The sequence below is a fragment of the Nerophis ophidion genome, linkage group LG14 (assembly GCF_033978795.1).
Source record: "Nerophis ophidion isolate RoL-2023_Sa linkage group LG14, RoL_Noph_v1.0, whole genome shotgun sequence".
Taxonomy (NCBI): domain Eukaryota; kingdom Metazoa; phylum Chordata; class Actinopteri; order Syngnathiformes; family Syngnathidae; genus Nerophis; species Nerophis ophidion.
In genome coordinates, this window is record NC_084624.1 from 48945953 (window position 1) to 48964656 (window position 18704).

At 40.8% G+C, this 18704-nt stretch overlaps 1 pseudogene; it reads left to right on the forward strand.

Annotated features, from left to right (window-relative positions):
* LOC133567904 (dynein axonemal heavy chain 11-like) overlaps positions 1-18704 on the forward strand; it is a 74279-nt pseudogene that overhangs the window by 9895 nt on the left and 45680 nt on the right.

Here is an 18704-nt window from a genome sequence, read left to right on the forward strand (position 1 = left end):
GAATGCCCTCCCGGTAACAGTTGGAGATGCTACCTCAGTAGAAGCATTTAAGTCTCACCTTAAAACTCATCTGTATACTCTAGCCTTTAAATAGACCTCCTTTTTAGACCAGTTGATCTGCCGCTTCTTTTCTTTCTCCTATGTCCCCCCCTCCCTTGTGGAGGGGGTCCGGTCCGATGACCATGGATGAAGTACTGGCTGTCCAGAGTCGAGACCCAGGATGGACCGCTCGCCTGTATCGGTTGGGGACATCTCTACGCTGCTGATCCGCCTCCGCTTGAGATGGTTTCCTGTGGACGGGACTCTCGCTGCTGTCTTGGATCCGCTTGAACTGAACTCTTGCGGCTGTGTTGGAGCCACTATGGATTGAACTTTCACAGTATCATGTTAGACCCGCTCCACATCCATTGCTTTCGGTCCCCTGGGGGGGGTGGGGGGGTGGTCCTCTCCAAGGTTTCTCATAGTCAGCATTGTCACTGGCGTCCCACTGGATGTGAATTCTCCCTGCCCACTGGGTGTGAGTTTTCCTTGCCCTTTTGTGGGTTCTTCCGAGGATGTTGTAGTCGTAATGATTTGTGCAGTCCTTTGAGACATTTGTGATTTGGGGCTATATAAATAAACATTGATTGATTGATTGATTGTTTGTGAATGACTTAGCATTTCATGGAAGCTGTTTTTATAGCCAATCATGGCACCCACCTGTTCCCAATTAGGCTGCACACCTGTGGGATGTTCCAAATAAGTGTTTGATGAGCATTCCTCAACTTTATCAGTATTTATTGCCACCTTTCCCAACTTCTTTGTCACGTGTTGCTGGCATCAAATTCTAAAGTTAAGGATTATTTGCAACAACAAAAAAATGTTTATGAGTTTGAACATCAAATATGTTGTCTTTGTAGCATATTCAACTAAATATGGCTTGAAAATGATTTGCAAATCATTGTATTCTGTTTATATTTACATCTAACACCATTCCCCAACTCATATGGAAAAGGGATTTGTACTTATGTGTGTGTGTGCAAAACACAAATGTCAACTGCAGACGATACTACCCCTCTGAACCACATACAAATACAGTATGTATTAGGGATGCACCGATTAATCGGTAACCGAATATATTCGGCCGAATATGGCAAAAAAAAGCCACATTCGGCCTTCGGTGGAATGAGTTAAAAACAAGGCCGAATAGTGGCGTGTGACGCAAGTTTTTGACGCGGTGACGGACGCGGTGACGGACGTGGTGACGTTGGGATATGTTGTGTACCTGTATAAGTGTATGAGGTTACAAGCACACACTTATTGAGATTTAGTGGGGCCTCTGTTTACATTATTAGCCTGTTGTGTAGGCTACCTGTATAAGTGTATGAGGTTACAAGCACACACTTATTGAGATTTACTTAAGCCTTCTGTTTACATTATTAGCATATCTACTGTAGCTAAGCAGACTTTTGCCAAAAGGACAATAATTCATTTGTTGTGGGTTTATCCACTTTAATGCACTTTATTTTTTTTTGGAATGCATGTTTTGTTTGAAGGCCTAATATAAATGAAAAACTTTGTGCTTTTTTTGAAAAGCAAAGGCTACTGGAATATTTAAAAGATGTCAATATTCAATAAAAAAAATTACTTTATTTGAAAAACACGTCTAAATATTTATTTTAGGCTATTTATGCAATATAAAAAATTTTTTTGAAAAACTGCATTCATTATTCGGCCTTCGGCCAAGCGTTTAAATTTTATTCGGCTTCGGCCACAAATTTTCATTTCAGTGCATCCCTAGTCTGTACAGTAGATATGTGGGTTATTACCTCTGTCTGGAGGTATTTGTAGTCACCCGAGTTTGTCAGTTACTTAGTTATACTTAATTACTTCTGAGCAGATTTTGATTCAAAAGTTCAGGAATTGTCTGCGATTTGGATTCTGGATTTTTTTTCTTAAGAGTTTGTTCTGGCAGAGGACTGTGCTGACTTAATGCTTTTCTCCTTGTGTGATATTAGCATGTGCAGTGTCACTAAAGTTGGTAAACACCATGGAAGAATAGCTGCTAGTCATGCAATATTTCCATAAGATTGACACGGTTGTCAGGAAGTCTACTTAGAATCTTGTTTGACTGCAGTTCCAAATGTAAAAGATGTGTATTAGCACAGCTCGGTTAGGGTTAGCATGTTTACTCATGCTTCTTTGTTTCATCTTAAATTAGCAACATAACACATTCTCTGCTCTTTGCTTACTTGCCAACCTTCCAGACACATGTGTCTCTGTGTCGCCGCTTGGTCTCTCTCACTCAGGGACATGTGTGAGTGACAGGAAGAAAAGCTCTGATTCGCTTCAGTGAGAAGTAGAGCCGGGCGATATGGCCTTTTATTAATATCTCAATATGTTTAGACCATGTGACCATACAGCATTTATATGTGGATATTTTGCCTTAGCCTTGAACGAACACATATAATGACAGCAGTATGATGATTCTATGTGTCTACATTCAAATATTCTTCTTCATACTGCATTAAACTTCCATGCAGAGAGGGAAATCACAACTAAAAATGTCTTTATCAAACAATTATCAAGCAGTGGCACAAACATTCATGTCATTTCCAAAACAGAAAGTGCAAGATTGTCAGAGACATTTTACAACAAGTTATGAGTGCACTTTTGTGCATGATGTCTCTAAGATGACATATCAGAACAACACTAAATTAAAGTGCACTTTTTGTACAGAACGCCACTACAATAGTTTAAAACAAATAAAGTGCACTTTTGTGCATGATGTCACAAGATATTTCAATTATTTATTTTTTTTCTCCCTTGGCCTCAGTCTGCACCCCCTCTCCAGGGCCCAGGCTAAGACCGATTTTTTTATTTTATTTACCTGTATCTCATCTTTTTTGTAAGGGGCGCTGGAAGCCGGCAGACCCGTCAGCGATCCTGTTCTGTCTCCCTGTAATGTTTGTCTGATCTTGAATGGGATTGTGCTGAAAGTTGTAATTTTCCTAAAGGGACTCTCCTGACGGAATAAATAAAGTACTATCTAATCTAATCTAATCTAATAAAAATGAGCTGCGAATTAGGAAATCAAATTGCTATGTGGTAGGTTCCTGCGGACGTTATTTCCTGTTGTTGACTAGTTTTTTCATAGGGTGCTGATGTGGAAATGTTTGCCTTTGCATTTTGTGGGTGTGGAACTGAACAAAGATGTTGACATGCGGAGTTTCAAGCACTTTTCATTCTCTAGCGGGTGACTTTTCAAATGATGCTACATATTAGCAATAATGCTACTTTTTGCAGCAACGCTTTTGCCCCACACTTGACAAATTACGGTTGGCTGTTCAACATCTTCCCGCTTGAAGCCAAACCACCGCCAGACCATGGACCCCCTGCTGTTTGTCTTGGGAATGAATTCTTATTCCTTCATTTGTTACCAGATTGGCACCTTCTCTCTCTCATATTACCACTTGCACCACTCCGTTAGCATCACAGCTAACTTTATCCATGCCGCTACCTCTCTGCTGTGACGTATGTAAGAAGATGCACTTGTTTTATGTCTCTGTGAGAAGCAGAGACCAGAAGGAGTGAGAAGAGCCTGTAGTGTAATGCCCGCAGCTCAAAGCAACCGCGTGAGAAGTTATACTCCAATATCACCATATATACTGTATTTCCTTGAATTGCCGCCAGGTATATAGTATGTGCCTGCCTAGAATTACTGCCGGGTCAAACTCCTTTCGCAAAATAATTAGCCCATGCTTAGCATTACCGCCGGCTCAGGATTAACGCCGGGTCAAACTCGTTTCGCAAAATATTGTTTTAATTAGCATATGTCTAGAATTTCCGCCGGGTCAAACTCGTCACGTCACGAGTGACACTTCACCTGTCATCATTTTTAAAATGGAGGAGGCTGATTTCAATCATTTGAAATCGCATAAAGGGAAGAAGATTAAGAGCTATTCAGTAGGATTTAAGGTCCAAGCTATTGAATATGCTAAAAAGAACAGTAAGCAGCTATGTTTTATCAATATACCGTAGCTGCGTGAGTCAAATATGAGTCATTAAATGACTCCCGCCTCCTGGTGGTAGAGGGCGCTAGTGATCCTTCTTGCGACTACTCGGCTGCAGAAGAAGTGACAACAAGCAGCAAGAGTGAGCAGCAATCGTTAATTTTTTCCTCTCGCTTGCACTTTTAACATGGAGGATTACATATCTAAAATAAAACCGTTTTCTAAACTGGACTTTCAATCGAAGCAGGAGGTAATAAAGGACGATCTCCATCGAGACAGAGAGACTTTTAAAACTGAAGAAAGATAAGGAAGATTTCTATAAACAAGTTATCCATGCTTTTGATGAGAAGGAGCTGCGCACGGACTTCATTTATAAGTAAAAGTAAGACCATAATAAAGTTTTTTTTTATTAAATGGGCTTTTCATGATGGTATCCTTACATCACACTCAAATTTATAAACGCAGGCCTAAATTTACCACATGCCTTTAGTAAGCGCCGGAGTGAGAAGAGGTTTTAACTTAATTAGCCTCCTGGCGGCAATTCAAGGAAATACGGTAGTCATTTTCTACATCACACAAGGACAAACCCGCACTACATCCATATATCGCCCAGCTCTAGGGAGAAGTGGTTTGACGCCCCCTGTTGCAAATCTCTAGACGTCCCAAAAAAACTATTTTCTAGGAACATACAGTCTACTGTTGGTGAAAGTTTGCTAGTTTGGACACAAGAGCCCAACTAAAGCCAAACCATGTTGTTGTTTTCAGATCCAAAGTCGCCAAGTGAAAGAGATCATGGAGATCCTGAGAAGAGTCAAGAGCAGTTATTACTCCTCCTTCCAAGAGATCTGTGTCAAAGTGGATGAGGGTGATTATGTTCATCACATTGACTAATTCCAGGACCTGATGGAGTGACGGCTCTTTGATGTCTGTCTCTCAGCGCTGCTGGAAGCTGAGGATGTGGATCTGCATCTGCGTCCTTTGAGGAGGCTCATCACCAACCTGGAGGAGAGAAGTTTCCCTCAGGTGGACACTTTGCTGCCTCCACTTTTCCACTCCCTTTGTCTGATCTGGAGTCACTCCCGGTTCTACTGCACTGCTCAGCGCATGGTCGTCCTTCTGCAGGAGTTCTGCAACCTGATCCTGGACAAGGTACAGTGATGATGACAATCTATGGCTGGCTCAGTGTGAAGGTGTCTTTGTCTTTGTCTTGGCCTCACAGGCCTTTGCCTACCTGATCCCTCAAGAACTCTTCAAGATGGAGCTGGAGGAGGGCCAGGAGAGAGTCCAAATCAGCATCTCAGTCCTGCGCACCTTCAAGCAGCTCTTCCACACTCACCGCCAGAAGATTCTGGGATACTTTCAACACAACCAGACCGTAAAGCTTTGGGACTTTCCCGCCTCGCTCGTGTTCCGGCGCTCAGACCGCGTCTTGGAGCGGCTGCTCATGATGCAGGTAGGATGCACTTGTACAAGAAACAACATGTCTACACTTTTGTTTGGCAGCCAGGAAGACTTTACACCTGAGTGGATAAGTGCTTTATTTGAAAGTCAACCCTGTTAAGTTGATTACATCATGCAATGTGAAATCTTACTCAGTTGGTCTCATTTATTCGTATCAAAAAGTTACTGTAGTATCATATTTTGGGCTAGTTTGCTATAATGTTTGATTCCCAAACTGCTGCCAAGTAGCAGTGGTGGTCCACAGGCTCTACCAGAGATTGTTGTGGGCAAACTGCTGAAAGAAGAATGATTACCACATGCAAGATGAAGCCATTTATTTGAAGCTAAGGTGTGATGTTTAAGGACCTATTGTGTCCGGATTACCAACATTTTACTAAGAAGTTCTCCTAATGTGCTCCTGAAAATGAATCTTGCAGCCATTTCCCATAATGTCATCTAGTTTTGGAGTAATTGGTACACCGCCCCCTCTTGGTGTGATGTCATCTACAGAATTGGAACCCATTTCCGTACATTGACAGTGTGGATCAAGGCATATAAAACTTGTTTTTTTTTTATCACTTAATTGCATGTTTACTTCAAAAAAATCTGTAAATATAAGCCTTGACCTACTAAAGTTTTGCATGTATTAAAACATGTTAAAGTTAACGTAGCAATGATTGTCAAACACACACACACTGGGTGTGGCGAAATTATTCTCTGCATTTGACCCATCACCCTTAATCACCCTGGGAGGTGAGGGGAGCAGTGGGCAGCAGCGGAGGCCACGCCCGGGGAGTCATTTTTGGTTATTTAACCCCCAATTTTCCAAGCCTTGATGCCGAGTGCCAAGCAGGGAGGTAATGGCTCCCATTTTTAGTCTTTGGTTTGACTCGCCCGGTGTTTGAACTCACAACCTATGCATCTCAGGGCGGACATTTGCAAAGTTTGTGTGCAAAATAAGGAGTGCAATCCATTTAACGCGTCTTTATGATGATGCAGAACATATGCTGATCATCTGAATGCCCTCATTACTGGGAGGATGCAAAAACATGCAAATGTAACTATTAAGTCCACGCAATGTGATTTATCAATAGTAAAACTGTTCTGCGGTGGGGGTTTTTGCGTCTGGAAAGTACGTGCAAACTGGCAGTTGCACACAAATAGATGCGACAAAGGAGCTCTGTCCTATTTTTGCTTGTCAACATATACGGACTGTCAAAAATAAAAAAAATATCTGACATATTGTCTATTCAGCAATATCCTTTTATCATGTAGCTGCTGGATGACTTAAGAGGCTGATTAAAATACATTTATTTATGCTGGCATTTTTTCAATTACATTTGTTTTTTTCATAAAAACTTCCCGCAATATATGCATTCCTTTGCATCTGGAACATTCCAGCACACGCTCGCAGTTAGTGGCGGCTTTTCCCAGGGTGCACCTTCAGCACGCTAAAAGTGGGCTCCGTTATAGATGGCGCTGCAGGACCGCGTCTTAAATACCCATAAAAAGTGGTATATAAATGCATGTTTCATAACATAGCAAAACACCAAAGGTGGGAGGAGCATGATAACACGAATGTGCAGTAAATGAGTGTCTCCATGGTGAAAGCAGCCAAGTACAGGCAAAAAACAAATTTAAATAGGGCGGCCTGCACAACTTTGGCAATTGTTAATTAATTGTACACGCATTCTAAATGCACTTAATTTGGACATGCATGTTTTCTTTGCAAAATGGCACCGATCCAATTTCTGATTCGGCCCGGTCAGGATCACCGTGCTCTTTCAGCGTGAAAAACATCAGTAGAAGAGGATACAAAAGAGAGCACTATCGCCTTGCTGACTTTTTTTCCTTGTTTTTGAGCTCCGATCCTGCTCTTCTTTGCCCGTCTTTCAACAGGTTCTGACTCAGCCTTTCACCTCTGGAGGGGGTTTGGGATTTTCAATGTTTTCCATCCAAACTCTAACCAAAACCCGTGAAAAATCTCTGCCAACTCTTCTCTTCTTGCTTGTATTTTGGTAAAAATGTCACCTGTAGACGATAATGAATAATGGATTAGATTTAAATTGCGCTTTTCAAGGGTGAAGTGTCCTGCCCAAGGACACAAGGGCAGCAATTTGGATGTCAAGAACCTGCAACCCTCAGGTTTCTGGCACGGCTGCTCTACCCACTGTGCCATGCCGCCCCCATGTTTCTAGGTCCAGAACTACCATGAGTGCCAATGTTATCAACAGTATCCAATCCCCTTTATTTACACGGTTTCCAGAGTGCTGCACATAAAAATAAACACTAAAAAGTAAATCAATTACAAGCATTTCAAATGAAACAAGTACAAAACTAATTTAAAAATGTTTTATATAATAATATAACAGCAATAAAATACAATAAAAACTAATCAATAAAATACAATAAAACAATAAAAGACATCAATACAATAGAAGAAAATAATAAAAACAAAGTAAATAAAATAGAATAAAACAAAATACATCAATGAAATAAAAGGAAACAATAAAAACACATCAATAAAATACAATGGAACAATAAAATACATCAATAAAATTGAATAAAACAGTAAAAACAAATAAATAAAATACAATAAAACAAAAGACCAATAAAATTGAATAAAACAGTAAAAACAAATAATAAAGTAGAATAAAATACATCAATACAATATAGTAAAACAATATGATACAAAACAATTAAATGAAAAAACAATAACACACACAAATAAAATAGAATAACACATAAAAAATAATAAAATATATATAATATATAATAAAAGAGACAAAGGACCACAATACTTAGATTTAAAAGCCTGAAAATAAAAGTGGCTTTTAATACGAGACTTAAACATTGAAGAGTGGGGGCTATTCTGTCACGAGGGGGCAGAACATTCCAAGGTTTGGGGCCAACAACAGAAGACCGTGTCTCCATTAGAAGGACTCTTAAGGTTTTAACTTGCTCGTTAGTGTGAAAAGGTTGTTTGGATGAAATGTGGTCAAATTCTGGGTTAATGCAGCACCGCGTCCCACTATTGGTCAGCTTTAGTCGATCTGGTGGAAAATCATGTAGTTCAGGCTAATATATTTATTCAAGGAACATTATTGTCGTCAGCACTATGTGTCTTCTCTAATAGTATTTAACTACATCAACTGTTTATTATTTAACTACATCAACTGTTTATTATTTAACTACATCAACTGATTATTATTTAACTACATCAACTGTTTACTATTTAACTACATCAACTGTTTATTATTTAAGTACATCAACTGTTTATTATTTAACTACATCAACTGTTTATTATTTAACTACATCAACTGTTTATTATTTAACTACATCAACTGTTTTTTATTTAACTACATCAACTGTTTATACAACTGTTGTATTTCATCTCCTTTAATGTTGCAGCCAGTCAATAAAAGGATCTTTCAGCAACTGAGCTGCAAATGAATGTTTCTCTTCCACCAACAGGAAATGTTTGCTGCAGCGCTGGACTTTCTGAAGTTGGAGAAAATACAAGTTGGAGGATCCAGAGGCAAAGTCCTCAGCGAGATGGTCTCCAGGATGAGTGAGGAGTTCCATGAGGGCTGGCGAGCGCTCAGGGAGAGCAAATATGATCCTTTGGACTACAGCGACCCTGTGAGGACTTTGGTCTTGTGCACAGGGATTTTTTATTCAGGGATACATAGAACACTCATGCCTTGCAAACACACAAGTACTCACAGCTAATGAGCTAATTCATTCTTCACAAGACACAAACACAACCTGCAGGATGTCAAAATATCACTGAGCTGCACCTGTGCTCCATAACCCTAATTAGTACTGGTCCAAGTGCTCCATAACCCTAATTAGTACTGGTCCTAGTCCTCCATAACCCTAATTAGTACTGGTCCAAGTCCTCCATAACCCTAATTAGTACTGGTCCAAGTGCTCCATAACCCTAATTAGTACTGGTCCTAGTCCTCCATAACCCTAATTAGTACTGGTCCAAGTCCTCCATAACCCTAATTAGTACTGGTCCAAGTCCTCCATAACCCTAATTAGTACTGCTTCTAGTGCTCCATAACACTAATTAGTGGTGAAGGGAAGTGAATTATATTTATATAGCGCTTTTCTCTAGTGACTCAAAGCACTTTACATAGTGAAACCCAATATCTAAGTTACATTTAAAGCAGTGTGGGTGGCACTGGGAGCAGGTGGGTAAAGTGTCTTGCCCAAGGACACAACAGCATTGACTAGGATGGCGGAAGCGGGAATCGAACCTGCCACCCTCAAGTTGCTGGCACGGCCGCTCTACCAACCGAGCTAGTACTGCTTCAAGTGCTCCATAACCCTAATTAGTACTGCTTCAAGTGCTCCATAACCCTAATTAGTACTGCTTCAAATTGCTCCATAACCCTAATTAGTACTGCTTCAAGTGCTCCATAACCCAAATTAGTGCTGTTGTGAAGAAGGAGCTGAGCCGGAAGGCAAAGCTCTCAATTTAGCGGCCGATCTACGTTCCCATCCTCACCTATGGTCATGAGCTTTAGGTCATGACCGAAAGAACAAGATCACGGGTACAAGCGCATTTGACCCATCACCCTTGATCACTCCCTGGGAGGTGAGGGGAGCAGTGAGCAGCAGCAGTGGCCACGCCCGGGAATCATTTTTGGAGATTTAACCCCCAATTTTCCTAGCCTTGATGCTTCGTGCCAAGCAGGGAGGTAATGGCTCCTACTTTTATAGTCTTTGGTATGACTCAGCCGGGGTTTGAACTCACGACCTACCGATGTCAGGGCGGACACTCTAACCACTAGACCACTGAGCAGTGACTGAATGGACATAATCATCATTATGCGATTGTTGCTTTGTGTTCAGGTATTTGTGCATCAACACCAGTGTTTTATGGAACAGAACAGAGCCTTTGAGCAGAGGCTGGGAACACTCCTCAATCTGTTCTTTCACAGCTCCAACAACCTCAAGTCTACTAAGAAGGTATGTTGGCAAGACATCTGTTTGTTTGTTTCTTTAACCCTGCTTTGCTGAAACAACAGCCTTGTGTGCCAATCTAGCTGCTACAGCTTTTTGGCAACTTGCTGGAGAGACCCAGGATCCATCAGCTCTTCTCCGCTAATGACACCGTGCTCCTGGACTTGTTCAAGCAGGAAGTGGAACACCTCCACCTTCTGCTCCACCAACACAGAGATGAGGTGAGGAGCAACAGGACCAACTGGAACTTTTACAAAGTCCTTTTAGTTCCAAACATCCATTCCCACGTGGACCGGACGGGTCAAAACCATGGCACGATAACTTAAAAGTACAACTTTGGTTTGTTTTCTTTTGTTTTACTTTGACCCCCAAATGGAACAAACACATTCTGAAAAAGGAAAATGTCATAAATAATCCTTCAAGTGAGTTGAAAACTCTGAGGGAGCAAATTGGTGCAGTTTGGGAACCACAATGAAAAACTCGATGAACTTAGACTGGGTCTCAGTGTTTCTACCAAGTCCTGCAAGTTGTGGGGAAGCCCAACACTCACAGCAGAAATATACATCATCAATCTCATTTATTATTCTACATGCACTCTAGTTCTTATTTGATCGGAACCAGGAATCGTGTGCTCAACAAAACATTATTTCTTTGAAATATCCCAGATTACCCAGAATGCCTGTGTTTCCGGGGAAATGTTCCCATTAAAAAATAGTTTTTGGGAATTTGCACAATTCCTCACACTTCTATATTTAACGTCAAAACAATTCCAGGAACTTCCAGTTTTCCAAACCTCTATTTTCACGTCTTGCTGGAAATCTTTCCCAGTAAAAATTAATTGGCCATTTCCCGTTTTTTTTTTCTTTTTCTGAAATTCCAGGAATTCCAAAATAACCATTCTAAGTTCAGACTGACTATGGTGACGTTTTTCAACCTATTCGAAAAATTCCAACACCAACCCATTCATTTAATGTCGGACACTTGTGCTTAGATCAATATTTTTCAAAAAATACCAGTTTTTTTTTTTGCGAAATTCCCACATTTTTGGGGAAATTCCCATTCAAATGAATGAACGTATTAATAGTTCTCCAATGCCCTAAATTCTCAACATTTTTAACAACTTCTCAACCCGATTCCGACCACACACACACTACTCTTCAGATATGTCACACGTAAAACATGTTTTCGCGGACTTTTCCGGAATTTTCTCCCAATTGACAAAGAATGTGAAACATACACAGAAATATACACCTTCCACTCACCCTGGACAATCGAACTACCACTAAGTTGAAAACAATTCCCAGAATTTCCGTTTTTCCAAAGCTCTATTTTCACCTCTTGCTGGAAAGTCCACATTTTTCAGCCGTTTTTGACCATTGCACTTTTAAAATATTCCTCTTAGTTGGGACAAAAAAATCATTATTTTTTATTGCGTACAAATGTTTGATTTTTTTTCCAAAATTCCAGGAATTCCTAAATAACTATTCTAAGTTCAGACGATTTGTTAAATTCCAACACCAACCCATTCATATAATGTAGGACAATTGTGCTAGGTTCAATATTTATCAAAAAATAACAGTTTTTTTCGCAAAATTTTTCAGGAAATTCCTATTCAAATGAATGAACGTATTCTTATTTATCCAATGCCCCAAATTCTGAACATTTTTAACAATGTTTCAACCCCATTCCAACCACACACACTACTCTTCAGATATGTCACACATAAAACATGTTTTCCCGGAATTTCCCGGAATTTTCTCCTAATAGACAAAGAATGTGAAACATACACAGAAATATACACCTTCCACTCACCCTGGACAATCAAACTACCACTAAATTGAAAACATTTCCAACAATTTCCGGTTTTCCAGAGCTGTATTTTCACCTCTTGCTGGAAAGTCCACATTTTTCAGCCGTTTTTGACCATTGCACTTTTAAAATATTCCTCTTAGAAAAATCATAATTTTTCACTGCGTACAAATTCTGGATTTTTTCCGAAATTCCAAGAATTCCTAAATATTTATTCTAAGTTCGGACGATTCGTTGAATTCCAACACCAACCCATTTATATAATGTAGGACAATTGTGCTAGGTTCAATATTTTTCAAAAAATACCAGTTTTTTTTTCACGAAATTCCCAAATTTTTCAGGAAATTCCCATTCAAATGAATGAAGGTAATCATAGTTCCCCGATTCCCTAAATTCTCAACATTTTTAACAAGTTCAGACGATTCTAAAAAATTTCAACACCAACCCATTCATATAATGTAGGACAATTGTGTTAGTGTCAGTATTTAAAAAAAATACCCAGTTTCTGTAAAATTCCCAGATTTTCCAGGAAATTCCCATTCAAATGAACGGACAGATTCTTAGTTCTCCAATTACCTAAATCCTCAACATTTTTAACCATTTTTCAAGCCCATCCCGACCTTCCAACCCTCCACACACACACACACACACACACACACACACACACATACACACACACACTACTCTTCAAATATGTCACACATAAAAAATGTTTTCCCAGAATTTCCCGGATTTTTCTCCCAATTGACAATGAATGGGAAACTTACAATGGACTGCATTTCCCACTTTTCTCATCTGATTGGAAGTGTTCCAACATCCACAGACTCCACTCACCCTGGACATTCAAGCCAGCACGTTTGCTGGTTCAGAAAAGTCCCCGATTACCCGGAAATACCAGGAATAACCTCCCATAGAAAATGATTGAGCAGTATTCACACTTCTCCAAATCACACATTTTTTCAGGTTGGCGTCAGCTCTTCAACATTCAAACGATTCCAACAGTCATTCTACTTCTTGTCAGTATTTCAGTTCAGCATCGAGGCTTTCACACGTCATTCCTGCCTGGATGGCAAGTTGTAGTGATTGTGTGATGCATGATATCTACTACTGGACTCTGGACAATGATGCAGTGTACAGTGCATGCAAAAAGTACATAAACTGCACTATTTGTTGGGGCACACACACTTCATTAGCATTAGCAAATAGACACCGTTAGAATAATTGTTTCTAAGTTATCACAAAAACTTTGTGTTGAAATGAGTTCCTAGCGAGAAGACCAAAAGCTGTCTTTAAATTTACCAAGAGTAAGGCTTTTAAAACTCCACTGTGTAGGGGGGGAAGCAACATGAAGGTGTTACTGTTTCTTTCATGTATTTTAGTAAACAAAAAGATATTGTCTGACCCAAGAACTACAAAAGCGGAGAGGAAGCAGGGCCGGACTCCCCTCCTGTTTTACAAACCTCTCTTTGAACTCTTTTACGACCTTTCCTGTGAACTGTTTACGACTCTGTCCCTCTGGAAGCAGCTGTTGACATGTGGTCAGAGAAAGTCCAAATGAAGGAGGAGGCATACAATCTTTCACCAGAGCGTGCTGAGACACTGTACAAAAATACAGACCAGACATCAATCCATCCATCCTTTTTCTACCGCTTATTCCCTTTTGGGGTCGCGGGTTGCGCTGGCGCCTATTTCAGCTACAATCGGGCGACCTCATCGCAGGGCCCAGACCAGACGTTTCTCCTCAAATTGAGCCAAATTTAATTCTGTCTATGTTTAATTCTTTGCTTCTTGTCTTGTTTAATACACGTCATCAGTGTTTAAATCTGGCAGACACAAAACATGCAGTCGGGCTTACTTAAAGTATTTTAAAACCATATCCAATCCAGCATGGATACTAGACACCTCTGAATTTCACAATGTTGAGAAATGGAATAATATGGTACTTTTAAGGTTTAATTTGTTATCCGGCATGTCCAGCTGTGACTTTTGAAGTGATTATTGATGGGAATGTCCTTTCTGCTGCAGTCAGGAAGTGTGTGTTTGGGGAACAATCTGCCCCCGGTGGCCGGGAGGCTGAAATGGTCACAGGAGCTTCAGAGTCGCATTCTGAGCAACCGGAGCAACTTGTCTCAAATGTGAGGACTCATGCACCTTTTGTACCAAGACTGAAGGAAAGATCCCAGCAAACCTTCATTCTGTTTTTCCCTTTCAGGCCTCTGGGTGGCACTGAGGCCGACGCCACCTTTCGGAAGTGTGAGCGTCTTCTGGAAAACCTGGAGGTCTGGAGGAAGTCTGTCAAAGACACCTAAAAGACCCCCTGCTGACGTTTGACACCAACACAGGCCTGTTCCACCTTAACTTCAGTCCAGCTGTAAGCACAATCTTCACACATTCTGCAAACTACAATTACAATAAAACAAACACTCTAACCTCCATCTACAAACTTAAATGGTTCTTCAACATGGCTCAGCAAGAGACAAGTTTGTATAGTGAAGCAGAGTTCCCCATAAGAATCAATGTGATCATCATTCGCATAAGAATGTTACCGTGTACATGGACCCTGAAAAAAAGATGTAAATGTTCATGCATCACACCTTAAATCAGAATACTTTACTTTGACATGTGCTAAATGTAACCTAAACAGAACGGTACAGGTGCTGACCAAGCAGTGACTTTCACTGTAAGCCAACATGGTTTGTGCATGTCTGCTTATCTCTGTATTTATCATTGTTTCCCTTCTGTTCACTACTTTTGTTTTACCTTTCTTTTTAAAATGGCGCTGTCTGTGCTTTTTATGTTGTAATTAAGCACGGGTTGCAGCCACGCTTTGTTACGACTATCTGTGTATGTGTCTGAGGCTAGCAGCTAGCTGTAATGACGTGAATGAAACAGCTCGTTAAGAGGACAACTGGATCGCTTGTTTTATCGTTACGTCAATACATGACACCCCAGACCATGCTTTTGTTTTTGCTAGTCTGGTTTTAAAGCAAGAAACTCAACAGTACGTAACGCTACTTCCGCACATGTTGGACGTGGGAGAGAAACACAAGACAATGGTTTCATTCTGAGACTATTAAATGTAGTCCCAAAGTGTATTTGACATCAAAGACATGCGCAGTAGGGATCATTCTAACCCCGATTATAGGAGAAGTGTTTTAATGTCCTACAATCCTAATGACTTTCGCCATAAACCACCCATCTCGATCGAAATTACATTTTGATCTGAATTAAATCTTGATCCGAACGTGTGTGATCGGGTCAAAATATTCTAAATGTCGTGTTTACATGAAGCATTTTTATTCTGGTCAGGCTTTTAATCCGATTAAATGTGTCCATGGGCACATAGCTACTGTAAACATAAATAATTGGTTCAAACCTCGACAAAAGTCCCTATTTTAGTAAATATATATATATATATATATATATATATATATATATATATATATATATATATATATGTTGATTGGCAACACTAAATGGTCCCTAGTGTGTGAATGTGAGTGTGAATGTTGTCTGAGTCAGGATCCAGCGCCCCCCGCCACCCCGAAAGGGATAAGCAGTAAAAAATATGTGCGTGTGTTTTGTTTTTTTTGATTGATTGATACTTTTATTAGTAGATTGCACAGTACAGTACATATTTCGTACAATTGACCACTAAATGGTAACACCCCAATAAGTTTTTCAACTTGTTTAAGTCGGGGTCCACGTTCATCAATTCATGGTAGTATATATGTGTATATATGTATGTATATATAAATGTATATCTATCCATCTATCTATCTATCTATCCATCCATTTTATACCGCTTATTCCCTTTGGGGTCACGGGGGGCGCTGGTGCCTATTTCAGCTACAATTGGGCGGAAGGTGATGTACAGTCCTGGACAAGTCGCCATCTCATCGCAGTATATTTTTGTGTGTGTGTGTGTATATATATATATATATATATCTAGATAGATATATAGATATAGATATTTGCCACTAGCGTTGGCACCAAGAAGCAGTGCAAGACAGGCGCTCCTTCATGTGCTTGTGTCCCGGTAGTGCCTTCTCCTTTGCTGTAATCAAGGTTCACTGCGGCATCTTCCTCCATCTCATCACAATTAAAGACTTGCTGCGGAACAAATCCCCCTTTGCTGGTAAAACTCCTCCAAACAATGATGTCGCAAGCCAAAGGCTATCTATGTAGCTCAAATGCTAGCTCAGGGATTGTCGAGCAACCGCAAGCAATACAGCTAAACTGGGAGAGTTTGGACAGATTTAAAGTTTTTCTCATCACAAAAAGTGATCTCTGAGCGGTGCAAGGTCCATGAATTGTGTACAGGAAGTGATGTCATCAAAATGGCAGGCACCATAGGGCTTTCAGCGGCACACAAAACTAACGAATGAGAATTTGTACGCCGATACATGGTTGGCACATATTTGGCACCATGTCAAAGTTGGTAAACCAGAAATGAAGCAAATAGGAGTTACACTATTATTATTCCTCCATTTTTTTGCCATTAAATTCCGTGAACGTACATCATGTTTTAATAGCCAAGAAATGGTGTATCAAACTGGTATTAGGTGGAATCAGTAAATGTTAAGCAGGCCCTGACCCCTCCCCCAGTTGACATCGGTGCTCAGGGAGGTGAAGTATCTGAGAATGCTGAACAGGCCAAACATTCCCCAAGCGGCTCTTCATCTCCACTCTAAGCGTGAGAGGATCTACCTGGTGAGTTCCACACCTGAGTGCAGTGCACTATGTAGAATGCTGCTGAGAGTCTGGCCTTGTGTCCTGTAGCAAAGTCAGACTCTGACCCTGGTGACCCAGTGGTACAACCAGCTGCAGAGTACCATCCTGGATGTGGAGCGAGGACTGCTTCAAGACCAGCTGGACAAGGCCAGGAGACAGCTGGATCCGGCCCTGCGGGAGCTTACCTGGGCCCAGGACGACCCCTGGGACTACATTAAGAGCACACGGGATCTTGTCCAGGTTTTTTTTGATTTCTTTTTTCTGAATTTTACACATTTGGAAATGATCAAAGTTAACTTTTTGTCAAAGCACCATATGAACAATATTAATATACACAAATGCCTCCTTTTACAGTTTGTCACACAAAGCAACATTTAGAGTTCAGCACAAGTTCATGACACTGGTTGACCTCAAAATTATTATAAGTTTTAAAACTAAAATATCCCATGTATGTAATTAATAGTGAATTATTGTGCTGGGGGATAAAACTGCATCATAAAACCCACATCAACTGTACATGAAGTTTCATCATCGTACTCTTAAATAATATACAAGTAGATATATGGGGCGGCATAGCTCGGTTGGTAGAGTGGCCGTGCCAGCAACTTGAGGGTTGCAGGTTCGATCCCCGCTTCCGCCATCCTAGTCACTGCCGTTGTGTCCTTGGGCAAGACACTTGACCCACCTGCTCCCAGTGCCACCCACACTGCTTTAAATGGAACTTAGATATTGGCTTTCACTATGTAAAGCGCTTTGAGTCACTCGAGAAAAGCGCTATATAAATATAATTCACTTAACTTCACTTCTTTACCAGGAGCTGCAGAGTTCATTCAAAGTGTCAGGCTTGGTCAAAAATAGGACTCAGATGCAGAGTAGGGAACAATCCGGCAGGCTTTTATTTTGAAAGCTACTTTTCACCTCCTGAGTCAAGGCAATACAGCAAAGGTTTAATCTGACAACTCGGCGAAAAAGGTTCCACAAAAAAGGAACAACCGAAAATCACTCTGAAAGGAGGAAACTAAAAATATCAAAAGCGAATTCTACTTAACGCAGGATATAATCTATGAAATTTCAATCAATCAATCAGTGTTTATTTATATAGCCCCAAATCACAAATGTCTCAAAGGACTGCACAAATCATTACGACTACAACATCCTCGGAAGAACCCACAAAAGGGCAAGGAAAACTCACACCCAGTGGGCAGGGAGAATTCACATCCAGTGGGACGCCATTGACAATGCTGACTATGAGAAACCTTGGAGAGGACCTCAGATGTGGGCAAACCCCCCCCCTCTAGGGGACCGAAAGCAATGGATGTGGAGCGGGTCTAACATGATACTGTGAAAGTTCAATCCATAGTGGCTCCAACACAGCCGCGAGAGTTCAGTTCAAGCGGATCCAAGACAGCAGCGAGAGTCCCGTCCACAGGAAACCATCTCAAGCGGAGGCGGATCAGCAGCGTAGAGATGTCCCCAACCGATACACAGGCGAGCGGTCCATCCTGGGTCTCGACTCTGGACAGCCAGTACTTCATCCATGGTCATCGGACCGGACCCACTCCACAAGGGAGGGGGGTACATAGGAGAAAAAAGAAAAGAAGCGGCTGATCAACTGGTCTAAAAAGGAGGTCTATTTAAAGGCTAGAGTATACAAATGAGTTTTAAGGTGAGACTTAAATGCTTCTACTGAGGTAGCATCTCCAACTGTTACCGGGAGGGCATTCCAGAGTACTGGAGCCCGAACGGAAAACGCTC